At 40.2% G+C, this 19,896-nt stretch overlaps 6 pseudogenes; all 6 read left to right on the forward strand.

Annotated features, from left to right (window-relative positions):
- Positions 1–653: 653 nt before the first annotated feature.
- LOC149183545 (F-box/kelch-repeat protein At1g67480 pseudogene) lies at positions 654–1,383 on the forward strand (annotated as a pseudogene).
- A 935-nt stretch (positions 1,384–2,318) lies between these two features.
- Positions 2,319–2,594, forward strand: LOC149183546 (pre-mRNA splicing factor SR-like 1 pseudogene; annotated as a pseudogene).
- A 4,139-nt stretch (positions 2,595–6,733) lies between these two features.
- Positions 6,734–7,463, forward strand: LOC149183547 (F-box/kelch-repeat protein At1g67480 pseudogene; annotated as a pseudogene).
- Positions 7,464–8,398: 935 nt separating this feature from the next.
- On the forward strand, positions 8,399–8,674 carry LOC149183548 (pre-mRNA splicing factor SR-like 1 pseudogene; annotated as a pseudogene).
- Positions 8,675–12,814: 4,140 nt separating this feature from the next.
- On the forward strand, positions 12,815–13,544 carry LOC149183549 (F-box/kelch-repeat protein At1g67480 pseudogene; annotated as a pseudogene).
- Positions 13,545–18,895: 5,351 nt separating this feature from the next.
- Positions 18,896–19,625, forward strand: LOC149183550 (F-box/kelch-repeat protein At1g67480 pseudogene; annotated as a pseudogene).
- The last annotated feature ends 271 nt before the right edge of the window (positions 19,626–19,896 follow it).

Genomic DNA, 19,896 nt, shown 5'->3' on the forward strand with positions numbered 1-19,896 from the left:
TTTTCGCCTTCTAGACTTGATGGTATCGACGCCAAGAAGGAGGCTAATTTGCGGAAGTCCTACTGCAGCTTTATCAAAGACATCGGCGTGCATTTCCAGCTGCCTCAGGTAGAAGAAGTTGGTTTGGTTCTTCGAAGATGTGACAATGCTGTCCTATGAAATTCGGCACAAGAGGGACCCAACTGCTGCTGAACGTATTAGACAAAAAGAGTGCTATGAACAACAGAATAAGTTGGTAGTCATGGCGGAGCGGATTCTCCTTGCCACGCTGGCCTTTGATTTTAATTTCAAGCCACAACATATTGCTGCTGGAGCTATCTTTCTCGCTGCTAAGTTTTTGAAGGTTAAACTGCCATCAGATGGAGAGAGGCCTTGGTGGGAGGAGTTTGATGTGACTCCTCGACAGCTTGAGGAGGTTAGCAATCAAATGCTGGAGCTATATGAACAAACTAAGTCAACGGCAGCATCCACTTCAAGTGACATTAGCTCTCCTCAAGGTCAAGCACCAAATATAAATTCATGTACTGCCAAGATTGGATGTGATACCATGCTTGGGCATGTAAATCAAGGTTCAGCAATTCCAAAAGCTTTTACAAACTGGTCAAAAAGAGCATATCTGAAGCAATAAAGAACTCAGCCACTGAGAGTGAACTAACGTTAATGGCCTTCCTGATGATGTTACCAAGTATTGTCCTGCACTAATACCTCGCTCAGATTTTCAGTCACTGAGATTTGTTTCGAAAGCATGGAGGAGTTTCATCCTGAGCAATGAATTTTATATGGCAAAGAAAACTAGCTGGCACCCTTGAAGAGTGGCTTTATGCGCTGACTGCAGATTCATGTAGTGGCAAAATGCAGTGGCAAGTTCTTGATTCTGCCCGTGGTAAATGGGAATTTCTTCCATCCATGCCTGGTCCTTTGAAGAGAGCTTTTGGGTTTGCTGTGATAGATAAAAAATTAATGGTCGTTGGTGGATTGGTTGATAATGGCTACTCAGCAGAGGCTTCAGCAGATACATACAGTTATGATCCAATATTAAATAGGTGGAGTTTGCTCGCAAAGATGAATGTGGCACGTTTTGAATTTGTTTGTTCAGTGGTTGATGACCTTGTTTATGCAATTGGAGGTCATGAACCAGATGGGGAGGGTCTGTCTAGTGTTGAGGTATTTGATAGGCAACGAAATAAGTGGACTCTAATAGAGAGTCTGAAACGTCCAAGATGGGATTGCTTTGCTTGTGGACTGGAAGATAAGCTGTATGTCATGGGCGGCCGTTCAAGTTTCACCATTGGGAATTCAAGAGGCATGATAATTCTCATAATCTGGTGTATTTTCGTTCTCAAGCATGACTTGGTCATTTTCGTTCCTCTTGTTCAGTCTTGAAAAAGAGTCCCTTGGTTTCGTGGCAAGTTCGAATTCTTTGATTAATGATATATTGTCGGTGACATGGCGGCACACCTGTATTGTTCTAAGATAACATTCGAAGATGGTAAACTTGTTGCGCAGATCAGAGAGGCACGTGCAGAGCATCTAATAAATAATCTCTGATAACACTTGGCGTCCTCGAATGTATATGCTTATCATAACAAATAAACAATACCATTACAGTTGCCAAAAGTGACTCATATACATACGGCTTCACATGTTCTTACAAAGAAAAAGGCTGGTGATGTATATATGCCGATTAAAAAAAAACCAAATTGTCATGAAATTGCCGCAACCAATCTCAGAGTATTCGGGTGCCTTGATAGGAATTGAGCAGTAATGCAAAAATATTCAATTTTGAAGTCGTATCAGTTAGGGATACATGGACCAGAAGCAGATGTTGGTACTTTGTGTGTTGGACCAGGTTATATATTTCATTATTTTAAGGACACATAAGAAGTCTCAGAGGTTCGATGTGTGAAGAATGCAAATGTTCCTTTGAGTTATCGCTTGCTGATACTTCAGCTGGTACCAAAAAAAAATTGAGAATTTCCGTTCCACCCTAAGATGTATTAAGTTTTGGGCAAAAGATAGAGACGGTGGTGACTAAGCATGCCTGCAAACATTGGGAAATTCTGTCAGCGGCCATACATCAACACTGTGGGCGGTTTTCTTTTGACTTTTCCAGAGACAGAATGGTCTTTTGCAGCGATGATTTAACATTAATGGTCTGAGATACAAGCATAAGCCCAGCAGAGAGAGATTCAGTACTCTTACATTCTATTTTGCCAATTCAAAGAATCCCTTGCTGCTTTTTATTCGTCTTTTATAACTCAGCATTCACAAAGGAAGACATCAAGCTTTGAGCTCAAAGAAGTTTATTGGGGAAGAATATGGAAATACAAACATGTGGAAAGCTTATTGATTCTTTGCTTGAAAAGGTTCTCTGTATGAACATCCTGTCTTCAGATTACTTCAAGGAATTGTAAAGGCTGAAGACCTACCATGAAGTTATTGTTTTGTCTTCTCTACAAATTTTTACCATGAAGTTGACAGTGAAGCAAATGCATGGGCTTCTTAAGCACGAGGATTCTCCATATATGAAATGTATTGGTTTCTTGTACCTGAGTTATGTTGCAGATCCAAGGATGTTATGGGGATTGGGTTGAGCCTTATGTTAAGGACGAGGAGGAATTTTCTCCAGGATAAAAGGATGAAGTGACCTCTTGATGTGTTACAAGTTTCAGTGGATGCAACTGTTGGAAAAGTGTAGCCATAAGCACAGTGTTAGCAGAAACCAGTAAAGAGGACTGTGTTTTTAAATCACACAGCAGTTTCGTAGCGCGCTACGAAACTGCTGTAGGTGATGATTTTAAAAGCGCAGAGCAGCTAGTGTGACACGGTGAGCGGGGGTTTGAGGAAAAGGAACAGATGTCTATCAAAGACCACCTACAACACATCAGAAACCTGGCATCACTCCATACTTGGGGTTATTAAAGGATTTGGGAGCAGACTGCTATATGTTAGGAGAATGTTGGGAGACAGAAACCATTATAATAGGAGCACACCTTCCGGTCATTTAATGAGCTATCAGCGCTCTTAAACATCCTAAATCACCATCCATTGCACCTGTAGCTCAGCTATATCAGATTAATTGAAGGAGGACAGCTGTTAAAGCATTCAAGAAAGCATCAAGCATACGAGGAGAATGAAATTAGTATTTTATTTTGATTAGGATAGTGTGTAATTATAGTTCAGCATATTTGTAATTAATGCATTAGTGAGTAGCATGTAGGAATAATTAATAGCCACCTTCGAGGCTCCCCTCATGCTGGAGGAGGATGCTCGAGGTGTTTTAGTTTGCTTGCCTATATATGGGCCAAGGTTAGATGTAGAAAGGGTTGGACTGTTAATACAAAAACAGAGTTTTTTAGAGCTTATGTAAAGACTGTTACAGTAATGGCAAACAGGGTTTTTTCTTCCCAAGATTCTCAATGCATCTTTTTGTTCAAATGTGATGGTGGTTTAGTTTCTTAATGTTCTTTTTACAGCCTTGTTATGGCACAATCCCTCAGAATTCATATTATATGCTCTGACTTCCTGTGTGCTTGACAAGCTGTGGGTTTTGGTGAAGCATGTTTGAACATCACTCAGAATTCATTTTTTAATGCTCTGACTTCCTGTATGTTCAGCAGGCTTTGATTTAGGTAAATTATGTTTGAACCTCTGATGATGCAAAGAGCCTTGGCTTCTATGAGATGACTGTGATTTGGTTTATTAACTGTGAGAGACTCCATAGCCCAATGAAGACCAATTTGATGTATGTCCAACCAGCTATATTTTTATAAATGTGTGAAGAGTTAGCCCTCTGTTGTTGTGATTAATTTTCTATCAAAAGCCTGTGAGAGAGCCCTCTCTGATTAGGAAGGCTAATTCCTAGTCAAAAGTCTGGTCTGAAACAGTTACATGAAGCCTTGCTTGGTTGCAGCCCCTAGTACTGGTTTTGTGATAACATTTTGGTGCGTCTGCCGGGAGCCTGAAGCTTACTCTCTCCCGTAATTTGAAGGTTGGATTTCTGAAGGTAGCAGGAGTTCAAAATGATTTTCATGGCTGCAAAACTACCTTGGCGACTCCATTGTTGAAGAATTCAAAGTTTAAACATTTATGGTGATTCCACTGGAGTTATGAAAGACCCAGAAGCTGCCATTATTTGTTCAAGGTATGCATGCATAGATTTCTCAGGAATTCATGGTTTCCCAAACCATTTTCCCAAGGATGTTTATTTTCTAAAGAATGGTCCAAAATTTAACGGTGAAGACTTGAGTTTAACGTTGGAGCATATCTCAGATTTTTGTCATTTTGCTGAGCTTCTTAGAGTTAAACATGAAGATGTTTGCATAAGGTTGTTTTGTGATTCACTTCAAGGGAAATGCAAACAATGGGTTGAATGTTTGCCTGCCGAATCCATTAAATCATTTCAAGACCTTTGGCTCATGTTCTTGGAGGAATGGACAGATAGGACAGAGGAGGTAGCAGACTCTCCCTCAGTTGAAGGTTTTAAACAATGGAATAATGATCACAATCAAGAAGAAACAAATGAATCTTTTTCCTTGTCCTTGTCTTCATATCTGAAATCCTTTGACTGCAAGTCAGAGGATAAGATGAAATTTTTTGATGAAATTGCCAAAGATATTGAGAAAGAAATTGAAGGTTTAGAAGGACGGATTCAGGCATACAATTTTCATGATCATGATTATTATTCTCAAAAGTTTCCTGTGACAGAGCGCAAGGAGACTATGCTGCTTCCTCTCCCTTTCATGATTGAGGAACTGAATACTGTGATTGAAGATCAGTTTGCACAGCTGGAAAGTTTCAAGGAAGGACAAGCTGATCATATGTTCTGGGACCCTATAGCTGATTACATGGAAGAGTTTTACTCTCCAGTGTTTCGGTTTTCATATGAAGATCAGAGACTATTTCAGTGGCAGTGGTCTTTACATTATCACATTGGATTTGAAATCCGATACAGTCAGAGACAGTTTCAGTGGCAGCGGTCATTACACTATCACATTGGCCCTGAACTCCAGGACAGTCAAAGAAATCAAATGTCAGATGAGGCTAATGATTGGCTGCATTGGAAGTTTCATATTGATTGAGTTGAAGAGGTTGAAATGGTTAGGGTAGGTAGGTAGGTAATTGCAAATAAGCTCAAGGTCAACTGAGCATTTATTTTTCAGTAGATGTAGCTCTTATTCTCCTACAGTCATGCTTGTCAAGAAAATTTCAGTTTGTCAAAATAGATAAGGCACTGGAGCTGCATGTTCTTAGCGCACCACAAGGGCACACTATCCCTAGTGGAGCCACTGTTATCACTGAAAATGCTGTAATTAAAATTTTTTAGCTTGGCTTAAAGTCAGGGTATTTTCGCAGCGCCAGAATTCTTTTTAGCAGTTTCGCAGCGCTACTTGTTTGAGTGGTTTCGTAGCGTGCTACGAAACTGGGGATTTGTTTGAGTTTTCAGTGAAGGTCCAAATCTTAGCATGCTTATTATACAGAGTTCTACTTCCCTCCAAGAATGTTGATGAGAGCAGTGGCAGTATGTTCAAGGAGACACCTTATGATGATGTAGCTATTGTAGGATTGTCATCAAATACGTTAAGGGAGTTATCTCTGAATTCTGGTTCGTGGGTGATTGTGAAAGATGTACATACTAATGTGGGAGACTTGCAGGAGATTTGGTGTTGAATCCTCTAGACAAAGAACCTATTAAATTTTATAAGTCATAGAGTGTTTGATATTTGGGATTGTCTTTTCACAATCTGTAACTTCTTTCACAAAGCAGGGCGCCACAATGGATTGAAAGATTTGTAAAATATTTATGATAAAGTTCATGTTCCCGTTTGTTGGGTATTGGTGTTCAAAGTTGAATTAGTAATGCGTTGCTTGGAATACTGGTCTTTTGAAATGCTTGTTCTCTTCTCCGGTGCTGCTGTAAGTACACAAGTTTCCAATGAACAAGGAGCTGAACGCTCACGCACTGCACAGTTATCAGTATGTGTCGGGTTTGTGTAGCAGTCATTGAGGCTCTTATGATAGGATATATTTTACTCTCTATCAGAGATGGATGGCACTTCACTAGGGAGCAGATTGATAAATTTTCGCCTTCTAGACTTGATGGTATCGACGCCAAGAAGGAGGCTAATTTGCGGAAGTCCTACTGCAGCTTTATCAAAGACATTGGCGTGCATTTCCAGCTGCCTCAGGTAGAAGAAGTTGGTTTGGTTCTTCGAAGATGTGACAATGCTGTCCTATGAAATTCGGCACAAGAGGGACCCAACTGCTGCTGAACGTATTAGACAAAAAGAGTGCTATGAACAACAGAATAAGTTGGTAGTCATGGCGGAGCGGATTCTCCTTGCCACGCTGGCCTTTGATTTTAATTTCAAGCCACAACATATTGCTGCTGGAGCTATCTTTCTCGCTGCTAAGTTTTTGAAGGTTAAACTGCCATCAGATGGAGAGAGGCCTTGGTGGGAGGAGTTTGATGTGACTCCTCGACAGCTTGAGGAGGTTAGCAATCAAATGCTGGAGCTATATGAACAAACTAAGTCAACGGCAGCATCCACTTCAAGTGACATTAGCTCTCCTCAAGGTCAAGCACCAAATATAAATTCATGTACTGCCAAGATTGGATGTGATACCATGCTTGGGCATGTAAATCAAGGTTCAGCAATTCCAAAAGCTTTTACAAACTGGTCAAAAAGAGCATATCTGAAGCAATAAAGAACTCAGCCACTGAGAGTGAACTAACGTTAATGGCCTTCCTGATGATGTTACCAAGTATTGTCCTGCACTAATACCTCGCTCAGATTTTCAGTCACTGAGATTTGTTTCGAAAGCATGGAGGAGTTTCATCCTGAGCAATGAATTTTATATGGCAAAGAAAACTAGCTGGCACCCTTGAAGAGTGGCTTTATGCGCTGACTGCAGATTCATGTAGTGGCAAAATGCAGTGGCAAGTTCTTGATTCTGCCCGTGGTAAATGGGAATTTCTTCCATCCATGCCTGGTCCTTTGAAGAGAGCTTTTGGGTTTGCTGTGATAGATAAAAAATTAATGGTCGTTGGTGGATTGGTTGATAATGGCTACTCAGCAGAGGCTTCAGCAGATACATACAGTTATGATCCAATATTAAATAGGTGGAGTTTGCTCGCAAAGATGAATGTGGCACGTTTTGAATTTGTTTGTTCAGTGGTTGATGACCTTGTTTATGCAATTGGAGGTCATGAACCAGATGGGGAGGGTCTGTCTAGTGTTGAGGTATTTGATAGGCAACGAAATAAGTGGACTCTAATAGAGAGTCTGAAACGTCCAAGATGGGATTGCTTTGCTTGTGGACTGGAAGATAAGCTGTATGTCATGGGCGGCCGTTCAAGTTTCACCATTGGGAATTCAAGAGGCATGATAATTCTCATAATCTGGTGTATTTTCGTTCTCAAGCATGACTTGGTCATTTTCGTTCCTCTTGTTCAGTCTTGAAAAAGAGTCCCTTGGTTTCGTGGCAAGTTCGAATTCTTTGATTAATGATATATTGTCGGTGACATGGCGGCACACCTGTATTGTTCTAAGATAACATTCGAAGATGGTAAACTTGTTGCGCAGATCAGAGAGGCACGTGCAGAGCATCTAATAAATAATCTCTGATAACACTTGGCGTCCTCGAATGTATATGCTTATCATAACAAATAAACAATACCATTACAGTTGCCAAAAGTGACTCATATACATACGGCTTCACATGTTCTTACAAAGAAAAAGGCTGGTGATGTATATATGCCGATTAAAAAAAAACCAAATTGTCATGAAATTGCCGCAACCAATCTCAGAGTATTCGGGTGCCTTGATAGGAATTGAGCAGTAATGCAAAAATATTCAATTTTGAAGTCGTATCAGTTAGGGATACATGGACCAGAAGCAGATGTTGGTACTTTGTGTGTTGGACCAGGTTATATATTTCATTATTTTAAGGACACATAAGAAGTCTCAGAGGTTCGATGTGTGAAGAATGCAAATGTTCCTTTGAGTTATCGCTTGCTGATACTTCAGCTGGTACCAAAAAAAAATTGAGAATTTCCGTTCCACCCTAAGATGTATTAAGTTTTGGGCAAAAGATAGAGACGGTGGTGACTAAGCATGCCTGCAAACATTGGGAAATTCTGTCAGCGGCCATACATCAACACTGTGGGCGGTTTTCTTTTGACTTTTCCAGAGACAGAATGGTCTTTTGCAGCGATGATTTAACATTAATGGTCTGAGATACAAGCATAAGCCCAGCAGAGAGAGATTCAGTACTCTTACATTCTATTTTGCCAATTCAAAGAATCCCTTGCTGCTTTTTATTCGTCTTTTATAACTCAGCATTCACAAAGGAAGACATCAAGCTTTGAGCTCAAAGAAGTTTATTGGGGAAGAATATGGAAATACAAACATGTGGAAAGCTTATTGATTCTTTGCTTGAAAAGGTTCTCTGTATGAACATCCTGTCTTCAGATTACTTCAAGGAATTGTAAAGGCTGAAGACCTACCATGAAGTTATTGTTTTGTCTTCTCTACAAATTTTTACCATGAAGTTGACAGTGAAGCAAATGCATGGGCTTCTTAAGCACGAGGATTCTCCATATATGAAATGTATTGGTTTCTTGTACCTGAGTTATGTTGCAGATCCAAGGATGTTATGGGGATTGGGTTGAGCCTTATGTTAAGGACGAGGAGGAATTTTCTCCAGGATAAAAGGATGAAGTGACCTCTTGATGTGTTACAAGTTTCAGTGGATGCAACTGTTGGAAAAGTGCAGCCATAAGCACAGTGTTAGCAGAAACCAGTAAAGAGGACTGTGTTTTTAAATCACACAGCAGTTTCGTAGCGCGCTACGAAACTGCTGTAGGTGATGATTTTAAAAGCGCAGAGCAGCTAGTGTGACACGGTGAGCGGGGGTTTGAGGAAAAGGAACAGATGTCTATCAAAGACCACCTACAGCACATCAGAAACCTGGCATCACTCCATACTTGGGGTTATTAAAGGATTTGGGAGCAGACTGCTATATGTTAGGAGAATGTTGGGAGACAGAAACCATTATAATAGGAGCACACCTTCCGGTCATTTAATGAGCTATCAGCGCTCTTAAACATCCTAAATCACCATCCATTGCACCTGTAGCTCAGCTATATCAGATTAATTGAAGGAGGACAGCTGTTAAAGCATTCAAGAAAGCATCAAGCATACGAGGAGAATGAAATTAGTATTTTATTTTGATTAGGATAGTGTGTAATTATAGTTCAGCATATTTGTAATTAATGCATTAGTGAGTAGCATGTAGGAATAATTAATAGCCACCTTCGAGGCTCCCCTCATGCTGGAGGAGGATGCTCGAGGTGTTTTAGTTTGCTTGCCTATATATGGGCCAAGGTTAGATGTAGAAAGGGTTGGACTGTTAATACAAAAACAGAGTTTTTTAGAGCTTATGTAAAGACTGTTACAGTAATGGCAAACAGGGTTTTTTCTTCCCAAGATTCTCAATGCATCTTTTTGTTCAAATGTGATGGTGGTTTAGTTTCTTAATGTTCTTTTTACAGCCTTGTTATGGCACAATCCCTCAGAATTCATATTATATGCTCTGACTTCCTGTGTGCTTGACAAGCTGTGGGTTTTGGTGAAGCATGTTTGAACATCACTCAGAATTCATTTTTTAATGCTCTGACTTCCTGTATGTTCAGCAGGCTTTGATTTAGGTAAATTATGTTTGAACCTCTGATGATGCAAAGAGCCTTGGCTTCTATGAGATGACTGTGATTTGGTTTATTAACTGTGAGAGACTCCATAGCCCAATGAAGACCAATTTGATGTATGTCCAACCAGCTATATTTTTATAAATGTGTGAAGAGTTAGCCCTCTGTTGTTGTGATTAATTTTCTATCAAAAGCCTGTGAGAGAGCCCTCTCTGATTAGGAAGGCTAATTCCTAGTCAAAAGTCTGGTCTGAAACAGTTACATGAAGCCTTGCTTGGTTGCAGCCCCTAGTACTGGTTTTGTGATAACATTTTGGTGCGTCTGCCGGGAGCCTGAAGCTTACTCTCTCCCGTAATTTGAAGGTTGGATTTCTGAAGGTAGCAGGAGTTCAAAATGATTTTCATGGCTGCAAAACTACCTTGGCGACTCCATTGTTGAAGAATTCAAAGTTTAAACATTTATGGTGATTCCACTGGAGTTATGAAAGACCCAGAAGCTGCCATTATTTGTTCAAGGTATGCATGCATAGATTTCTCAGGAATTCATGGTTTCCCAAACCATTTTCCCAAGGATGTTTATTTTCTAAAGAATGGTCCAAAATTTAACGGTGAAGACTTGAGTTTAACGTTGGAGCATATCTCAGATTTTTGTCATTTTGCTGAGCTTCTTAGAGTTAAACATGAAGATGTTTGCATAAGGTTGTTTTGTGATTCACTTCAAGGGAAATGCAAACAATGGGTTGAATGTTTGCCTGCCGAATCCATTAAATCATTTCAAGACCTTTGGCTCATGTTCTTGGAGGAATGGACAGATAGGACAGAGGAGGTAGCAGACTCTCCCTCAGTTGAAGGTTTTAAACAATGGAATAATGATCACAATCAAGAAGAAACAAATGAATCTTTTTCCTTGTCCTTGTCTTCATATCTGAAATCCTTTGACTGCAAGTCAGAGGATAAGATGAAATTTTTTGATGAAATTGCCAAAGATATTGAGAAAGAAATTGAAGGTTTAGAAGGACGGATTCAGGCATACAATTTTCATGATCATGATTATTATTCTCAAAAGTTTCCTGTGACAGAGCGCAAGGAGACTATGCTGCTTCCTCTCCCTTTCATGATTGAGGAACTGAATACTGTGATTGAAGATCAGTTTGCACAGCTGGAAAGTTTCAAGGAAGGACAAGCTGATCATATGTTCTGGGACCCTATAGCTGATTACATGGAAGAGTTTTACTCTCCAGTGTTTCGGTTTTCATATGAAGATCAGAGACTATTTCAGTGGCAGTGGTCTTTACATTATCACATTGGATTTGAAATCCGATACAGTCAGAGACAGTTTCAGTGGCAGCGGTCATTACACTATCACATTGGCCCTGAACTCCAGGACAGTCAAAGAAATCAAATGTCAGATGAGGCTAATGATTGGCTGCATTGGAAGTTTCATATTGATTGAGTTGAAGAGGTTGAAATGGTTAGGGTAGGTAGGTAGGTAATTGCAAATAAGCTCAAGGTCAACTGAGCATTTATTTTTCAGTAGATGTAGCTCTTATTCTCCTACAGTCATGCTTGTCAAGAAAATTTCAGTTTGTCAAAATAGATAAGGCACTGGAGCTGCATGTTCTTAGCGCACCACAAGGGCACACTATCCCTAGTGGAGCCACTGTTATCACTGAAAATGCTGTAATTAAAATTTTTTAGCTTGGCTTAAAGTCAGGGTATTTTCGCAGCGCCAGAATTCTTTTTAGCAGTTTCGCAGCGCTACTTGTTTGAGTGGTTTCGTAGCGTGCTACGAAACTGGGGATTTGTTTGAGTTTTCAGTGAAGGTCCAAATCTTAGCATGCTTATTATACAGAGTTCTACTTCCCTCCAAGAATGTTGATGAGAGCAGTGGCAGTATGTTCAAGGAGACACCTTATGATGATGTAGCTATTGTAGGATTGTCATCAAATACGTTAAGGGAGTTATCTCTGAATTCTGGTTCGTGGGTGATTGTGAAAGATGTACATACTAATGTGGGAGACTTGCAGGAGATTTGGTGTTGAATCCTCTAGACAAAGAACCTATTAAATTTTATAAGTCATAGAGTGTTTGATATTTGGGATTGTCTTTTCACAATCTGTAACTTCTTTCACAAAGCAGGGCGCCACAATGGATTGAAAGATTTGTAAAATATTTATGATAAAGTTCATGTTCCCGTTTGTTGGGTATTGGTGTTCAAAGTTGAATTAGTAATGCGTTGCTTGGAATACTGGTCTTTTGAAATGCTTGTTCTCTTCTCCGGTGCTGCTGTAAGTACACAAGTTTCCAATGAACAAGGAGCTGAACGCTCACGCACTGCACAGTTATCAGTATGTGTCGGGGTTTGTGTAGCAGTCATTGAGGCTCTTATGATAGGATATATTTTACTCTCTATCAGAGATGGATGGCACTTCACTAGGGAGCAGATTGATAAATTTTCGCCTTCTAGACTTGATGGTATCGACGCCAAGAAGGAGGCTAATTTGCGGAAGTCCTACTGCAGCTTTATCAAAGACATTGGCGTGCATTTCCAGCTGCCTCAGGTAGAAGAAGTTGGTTTGGTTCTTCGAAGATGTGACAATGCTGTCCTATGAAATTCGGCACAAGAGGGACCCAACTGCTGCTGAACGTATTAGACAAAAAGAGTGCTATGAACAACAGAATAAGTTGGTAGTCATGGCGGAGCGGATTCTCCTTGCCACGCTGGCCTTTGATTTTAATTTCAAGCCACAACATATTGCTGCTGGAGCTATCTTTCTCGCTGCTAAGTTTTTGAAGGTTAAACTGCCATCAGATGGAGAGAGGCCTTGGTGGGAGGAGTTTGATGTGACTCCTCGACAGCTTGAGGAGGTTAGCAATCAAATGCTGGAGCTATATGAACAAACTAAGTCAACGGCAGCATCCACTTCAAGTGACATTAGCTCTCCTCAAGGTCAAGCACCAAATATAAATTCATGTACTGCCAAGATTGGATGTGATACCATGCTTGGGCATGTAAATCAAGGTTCAGCAATTCCAAAAGCTTTTACAAACTGGTCAAAAAGAGCATATCTGAAGCAATAAAGAACTCAGCCACTGAGAGTGAACTAACGTTAATGGCCTTCCTGATGATGTTACCAAGTATTGTCCTGCACTAATACCTCGCTCAGATTTTCAGTCACTGAGATTTGTTTCGAAAGCATGGAGGAGTTTCATCCCGAGCAATGAATTTTATATGGCAAAGAAAACTAGCTGGCACCCTTGAAGAGTGGCTTTATGCGCTGACTGCAGATTCATGTAGTGGCAAAATGCAGTGGCAAGTTCTTGATTCTGCCCGTGGTAAATGGGAATTTCTTCCATCCATGCCTGGTCCTTTGAAGAGAGCTTTTGGGTTTGCTGTGATAGATAAAAAATTAATGGTCGTTGGTGGATTGGTTGATAATGGCTACTCAGCAGAGGCTTCAGCAGATACATACAGTTATGATCCAATATTAAATAGGTGGAGTTTGCTCGCAAAGATGAATGTGGCACGTTTTGAATTTGTTTGTTCAGTGGTTGATGACCTTGTTTATGCAATTGGAGGTCATGAACCAGATGGGGAGGGTCTGTCTAGTGTTGAGGTATTTGATAGGCAACGAAATAAGTGGACTCTAATAGAGAGTCTGAAACGTCCAAGATGGGATTGCTTTGCTTGTGGACTGGAAGATAAGCTGTATGTCATGGGCGGCCGTTCAAGTTTCACCATTGGGAATTCAAGAGGCATGATAATTCTCATAATCTGGTGTATTTTCGTTCTCAAGCATGACTTGGTCATTTTCGTTCCTCTTGTTCAGTCTTGAAAAAGAGTCCCTTGGTTTCGTGGCAAGTTCGAATTCTTTGATTAATGATATATTGTCGGTGACATGGCGGCACACCTGTATTGTTCTAAGATAACATTCGAAGATGGTAAACTTGTTGCGCAGATCAGAGAGGCACGTGCAGAGCATCTAATAAATAATCTCTGATAACACTTGGCGTCCTCGAATGTATATGCTTATCATAACAAATAAACAATACCATTACAGTTGCCAAAAGTGACTCATATACATACGGCTTCACATGTTCTTACAAAGAAAAAGGCTGGTGATGTATATATGCCGATTAAAAAAAAACCAAATTGTCATGAAATTGCCGCAACCAATCTCAGAGTATTCGGGTGCCTTGATAGGAATTGAGCAGTAATGCAAAAATATTCAATTTTGAAGTCGTATCAGTTAGGGATACATGGACCAGAAGCAGATGTTGGTACTTTGTGTGTTGGACCAGGTTATATATTTCATTATTTTAAGGACACATAAGAAGTCTCAGAGGTTCGATGTGTGAAGAATGCAAATGTTCCTTTGAGTTATCGCTTGCTGATACTTCAGCTGGTACCAAAAAAAAATTGAGAATTTCCGTTCCACCCTAAGATGTATTAAGTTTTGGGCAAAAGATAGAGACGGTGGTGACTAAGCATGCCTGCAAACATTGGGAAATTCTGTCAGCGGCCATACATCAACACTGTGGGCGGTTTTCTTTTGACTTTTCCAGAGACAGAATGGTCTTTTGCAGCGATGATTTAACATTAATGGTCTGAGATACAAGCATAAGCCCAGCAGAGAGAGATTCAGTACTCTTACATTCTATTTTGCCAATTCAAAGAATCCCTTGCTGCTTTTTATTCGTCTTTTATAACTCAGCATTCACAAAGGAAGACATCAAGCTTTGAGCTCAAAGAAGTTTATTGGGGAAGAATATGGAAATACAAACATGTGGAAAGCTTATTGATTCTTTGCTTGAAAAGGTTCTCTGTATGAACATCCTGTCTTCAGATTACTTCAAGGAATTGTAAAGGCTGAAGACCTACCATGAAGTTATTGTTTTGTCTTCTCTACAAATTTTTACCATGAAGTTGACAGTGAAGCAAATGCATGGGCTTCTTAAGCACGAGGATTCTCCATATATGAAATGTATTGGTTTCTTGTACCTGAGTTATGTTGCAGATCCAAGGATGTTATGGGGATTGGGTTGAGCCTTATGTTAAGGACGAGGAGGAATTTTCTCCAGGATAAAAGGATGAAGTGACCTCTTGATGTGTTACAAGTTTCAGTGGATGCAACTGTTGGAAAAGTGCAGCCATAAGCACAGTGTTAGCAGAAACCAGTAAAGAGGACTGTGTTTTTAAATCACACAGCAGTTTCGTAGCGCGCTACGAAACTGCTGTAGGTGATGATTTTAAAAGCGCAGAGCAGCTAGTGTGACACGGTGAGCGGGGGTTTGAGGAAAAGGAACAGATGTCTATCAAAGACCACCTACAGCACATCAGAAACCTGGCATCACTCCATACTTGGGGTTATTAAAGGATTTGGGAGCAGACTGCTATATGTTAGGAGAATGTTGGGAGACAGAAACCATTATAATAGGAGCACACCTTCCGGTCATTTAATGAGCTATCAGCGCTCTTAAACATCCTAAATCACCATCCATTGCACCTGTAGCTCAGCTATATCAGATTAATTGAAGGAGGACAGCTGTTAAAGCATTCAAGAAAGCATCAAGCATACGAGGAGAATGAAATTAGTATTTTATTTTGATTAGGATAGTGTGTAATTATAGTTCAGCATATTTGTAATTAATGCATTAGTGAGTAGCATGTAGGAATAATTAATAGCCACCTTCGAGGCTCCCCTCATGCTGGAGGAGGATGCTCGAGGTGTTTTAGTTTGCTTGCCTATATATGGGCCAAGGTTAGATGTAGAAAGGGTTGGACTGTTAATACAAAAACAGAGTTTTTTAGAGCTTATGTAAAGACTGTTACAGTAATGGCAAACAGGGTTTTTTCTTCCCAAGATTCTCAATGCATCTTTTTGTTCAAATGTGATGGTGGTTTAGTTTCTTAATGTTCTTTTTACAGCCTTGTTATGGCACAATCCCTCAGAATTCATATTATATGCTCTGACTTCCTGTGTGCTTGACAAGCTGTGGGTTTTGGTGAAGCATGTTTGAACATCACTCAGAATTCATTTTTTAATGCTCTGACTTCCTGTATGTTCAGCAGGCTTTGATTTAGGTAAATTATGTTTGAACCTCTGATGATGCAAAGAGCCTTGGCTTCTATGAGATGACTGTGATTTGGTTTATTAACTGTGAGAGACTCCATAGCCCAATGAAGACCAATTTGATGTATGTCCAACCAGCTATATTTTTATAAATGTGTGAAGAGTTAGCCCTCTGTTGTTGTGATTAATTTTCTATCAAAAGCCTGTGAGAGAGCCCTCTCTGATTAGGAAGGCTAATTCCTAGTCAAAAGTCTGGTCTGAAACAGTTACATGAAGCCTTGCTTGGTTGCAGCCCCTAGTACTGGTTTTGTGATAACATTTTGGTGCGTCTGCCGGGAGCCTGAAGCTTACTCTCTCCCGTAATTTGAAGGTTGGATTTCTGAAGGTAGCAGGAGTTCAAAATGATTTTCATGGCTGCAAAACTACCTTGGCGACTCCATTGTTGAAGAATTCAAAGTTTAAACATTTATGGTGATTCCACTGGAGTTATGAAAGACCCAGAAGCTGCCATTATTTGTTCAAGGTATGCATGCATAGATTTCTCAGGAATTCATGGTTTCCCAAACCATTTTCCCAAGGATGTTTATTTTCTAAAGAATGGTCCAAAATTTAACGGTGAAGACTTGAGTTTAACGTTGGAGCATATCTCAGATTTTTGTCATTTTGCTGAGCTTCTTAGAGTTAAACATGAAGATGTTTGCATAAGGTTGTTTTGTGATTCACTTCAAGGGAAATGCAAACAATGGGTTGAATGTTTGCCTGCCGAATCCATTAAATCATTTCAAGACCTTTGGCTCATGTTCTTGGAGGAATGGACAGATAGGACAGAGGAGGTAGCAGACTCTCCCTCAGTTGAAGGTTTTAAACAATGGAATAATGATCACAATCAAGAAGAAACAAATGAATCTTTTTCCTTGTCCTTGTCTTCATATCTGAAATCCTTTGACTGCAAGTCAGAGGATAAGATGAAATTTTTTGATGAAATTGCCAAAGATATTGAGAAAGAAATTGAAGGTTTAGAAGGACGGATTCAGGCATACAATTTTCATGATCATGATTATTATTCTCAAAAGTTTCCTGTGACAGAGCGCAAGGAGACTATGCTGCTTCCTCTCCCTTTCATGATTGAGGAACTGAATACTGTGATTGAAGATCAGTTTGCACAGCTGGAAAGTTTCAAGGAAGGACAAGCTGATCATATGTTCTGGGACCCTATAGCTGATTACATGGAAGAGTTTTACTCTCCAGTGTTTCGGTTTTCATATGAAGATCAGAGACTATTTCAGTGGCAGTGGTCTTTACATTATCACATTGGATTTGAAATCCGATACAGTCAGAGACAGTTTCAGTGGCAGCGGTCATTACACTATCACATTGGCCCTGAACTCCAGGACAGTCAAAGAAATCAAATGTCAGATGAGGCTAATGATTGGCTGCATTGGAAGTTTCATATTGATTGAGTTGAAGAGGTTGAAATGGTTAGGGTAGGTAGGTAGGTAATTGCAAATAAGCTCAAGGTCAACTGAGCATTTATTTTTCAGTAGATGTAGCTCTTATTCTCCTACAGTCATGCTTGTCAAGAAAATTTCAGTTTGTCAAAATAGATAAGGCACTGGAGCTGCATGTTCTTAGCGCACCACAAGGGCACACTATCCCTAGTGGAGCCACTGTTATCACTGAAAATGCTGTAATTAAAATTTTTTAGCTTGGCTTAAAGTCAGGGTATTTTCGCAGCGCCAGAATTCTTTTTAGCAGTTTCGCAGCGCTACTTGTTTGAGTGGTTTCGTAGCGTGCTACGAAACTGGGGATTTGTTTGAGTTTTCAGTGAAGGTCCAAATCTTAGCATGCTTATTATACAGAGTTCTACTTCCCTCCAAGAATGTTGATGAGAGCAGTGGCAGTATGTTCAAGGAGACACCTTATGATGATGTAGCTATTGTAGGATTGTCATCAAATACGTTAAGGGAGTTATCTCTGAATTCTGGTTCGTGGGTGATTGTGAAAGATGTACATACTAATGTGGGAGACTTGCAGGAGATTTGGTGTTGAATCCTCTAGACAAAGAACCTATTAAATTTTATAAGTCATAGAGTGTTTGATATTTGGGATTGTCTTTTCACAATCTGTAACTTCTTTCACAAAGCAGGGCGCCACAATGGATTGAAAGATTTGTAAAATATTTATGATAAAGTTCATGTTCCCGTTTGTTGGGTATTGGTGTTCAAAGTTGAATTAGTAATGCGTTGCTTGGAATACTGGTCTTTTGAAATGCTTGTTCTCTTCTCCGGTGCTGCTGTAAGTACACAAGTTTCCAATGAACAAGGAGCTGAACGCTCACGCACTGCACAGTTATCAGTATGTGTCGGGGTTTGTGTAGCAGTCATTGAGGCTCTTATGATAGGATATATTTTACTCTCTATCAGAGATGGATGGCACTTCACTAGGGAGCAGATTGATAAATTTTCGCCTTCTAGACTTGATGGTATCGACGCCAAGAAGGAGGCTAATTTGCGGAAGTCCTACTGCAGCTTTATCAAAGACATTGGCGTGCATTTCCAGCTGCCTCAGGTAGAAGAAGTTGGTTTGGTTCTTCGAAGATGTGACAATGCTGTCCTATGAAATTCGGCACAAGAGGGACCCAACTGCTGCTGAACGTATTAGACAAAAAGAGTGCTATGAACAACAGAATAAGTTGGTAGTCATGGCGGAGCGGATTCTCCTTGCCACGCTGGCCTTTGATTTTAATTTCAAGCCACAACATATTGCTGCTGGAGCTATCTTTCTCGCTGCTAAGTTTTTGAAGGTTAAACTGCCATCAGATGGAGAGAGGCCTTGGTGGGAGGAGTTTGATGTGACTCCTCGATAGCTTGAGGAGGTTAGCAATCAAATGCTGGAGCTATATGAACAAACTAAGTCAACGGCAACATCCACTTCAAGTGACATTAGCTCTCCTCAAGGTCAAGCACCAAATATAAATTCATGTACTGCCAAGATTGGATGTGATACCATGCTTGGGCATGTAAATCAAGGTTCAGCAATTCCAAAAGCTTTTACAAACTGGTCAAAAAGAGCATATCTGAAGCAATAAAGAACTCAGCCACTGAGAGTGAACTAACGTTAATGGCCTTCCTGATGATGTTACCAAGTATTGTCCTGCACTAATACCTCGCTCAGATTTTCAGTCACTGAGATTTGTTTCGAAAGCATGGAGGAGTTTCATCCCGAGCAATGAATTTTATATGGCAAAGAAAACTAGCTGGCACCCTTGAAGAGTGGCTTTATGCGCTGACTGCAGATTCATGTAGTGGCAAAATGCAGTGGCAAGTTCTTGATTCTGCCCGTGGTAAATGGGAATTTCTTCCATCCATGCCTGGTCCTTTGAAGAGAGCTTTTGGGTTTGCTGTGATAGATAAAAAATTAATGGTCGTTGGTGGATTGGTTGATAATGGCTACTCAGCAGAGGCTTCAGCAGATACATACAGTTATGATCCAATATTAAATAGGTGGAGTTTGCTCGCAAAGATGAATGTGGCACGTTTTGAATTTGTTTGTTCAGTGGTTGATGACCTTGTTTATGCAATTGGAGGTCATGAACCAGATGGGGAGGGTCTGTCTAGTGTTGAGGTATTTGATAGGCAACGAAATAAGTGGACTCTAATAGAGAGTCTGAAACGTCCAAGATGGGATTGCTTTGCTTGTGGACTGGAAGATAAGCTGTATGTCATGGGCGGCCGTTCAAGTTTCACCATTGGGAATTCAAGAGGCATGATAATTCTCATAATCTGGTGTATTTTCGTTCTCAAGCATGACTTGGTCATTTTCGTTCCTCTTGTTCAGTCTTGAAAAAGAGTCCCTTGGTTTCGTGGCAAGTTCGAATTCTTTGATTAATGATATATTGTCGGTGACATGGCGGCACACCTGTATTGTTCTAAGATAACATTCGAAGATGGTAAACTTGTTGCGCAGATCAGAGAGGCACGTGCAGAGCATCTAATAAATAATCTCTGATAACACTTGGCGTCCTCGAATGTATATGCTTATCATAACAAATAAACAATACCATTACAGTTGCCAAAAGTGACTCATATACATACGGCTTCACATGTTCTTACAA

Source organism: Pinus tabuliformis, chromosome 3_2, assembly GCF_031772625.1.
Source record: "Pinus tabuliformis cultivar Carrire ecotype Pingquan chromosome 3_2, CPIR1, whole genome shotgun sequence".
Classification (NCBI taxonomy): domain Eukaryota; kingdom Viridiplantae; phylum Streptophyta; class Pinopsida; order Pinales; family Pinaceae; genus Pinus; species Pinus tabuliformis.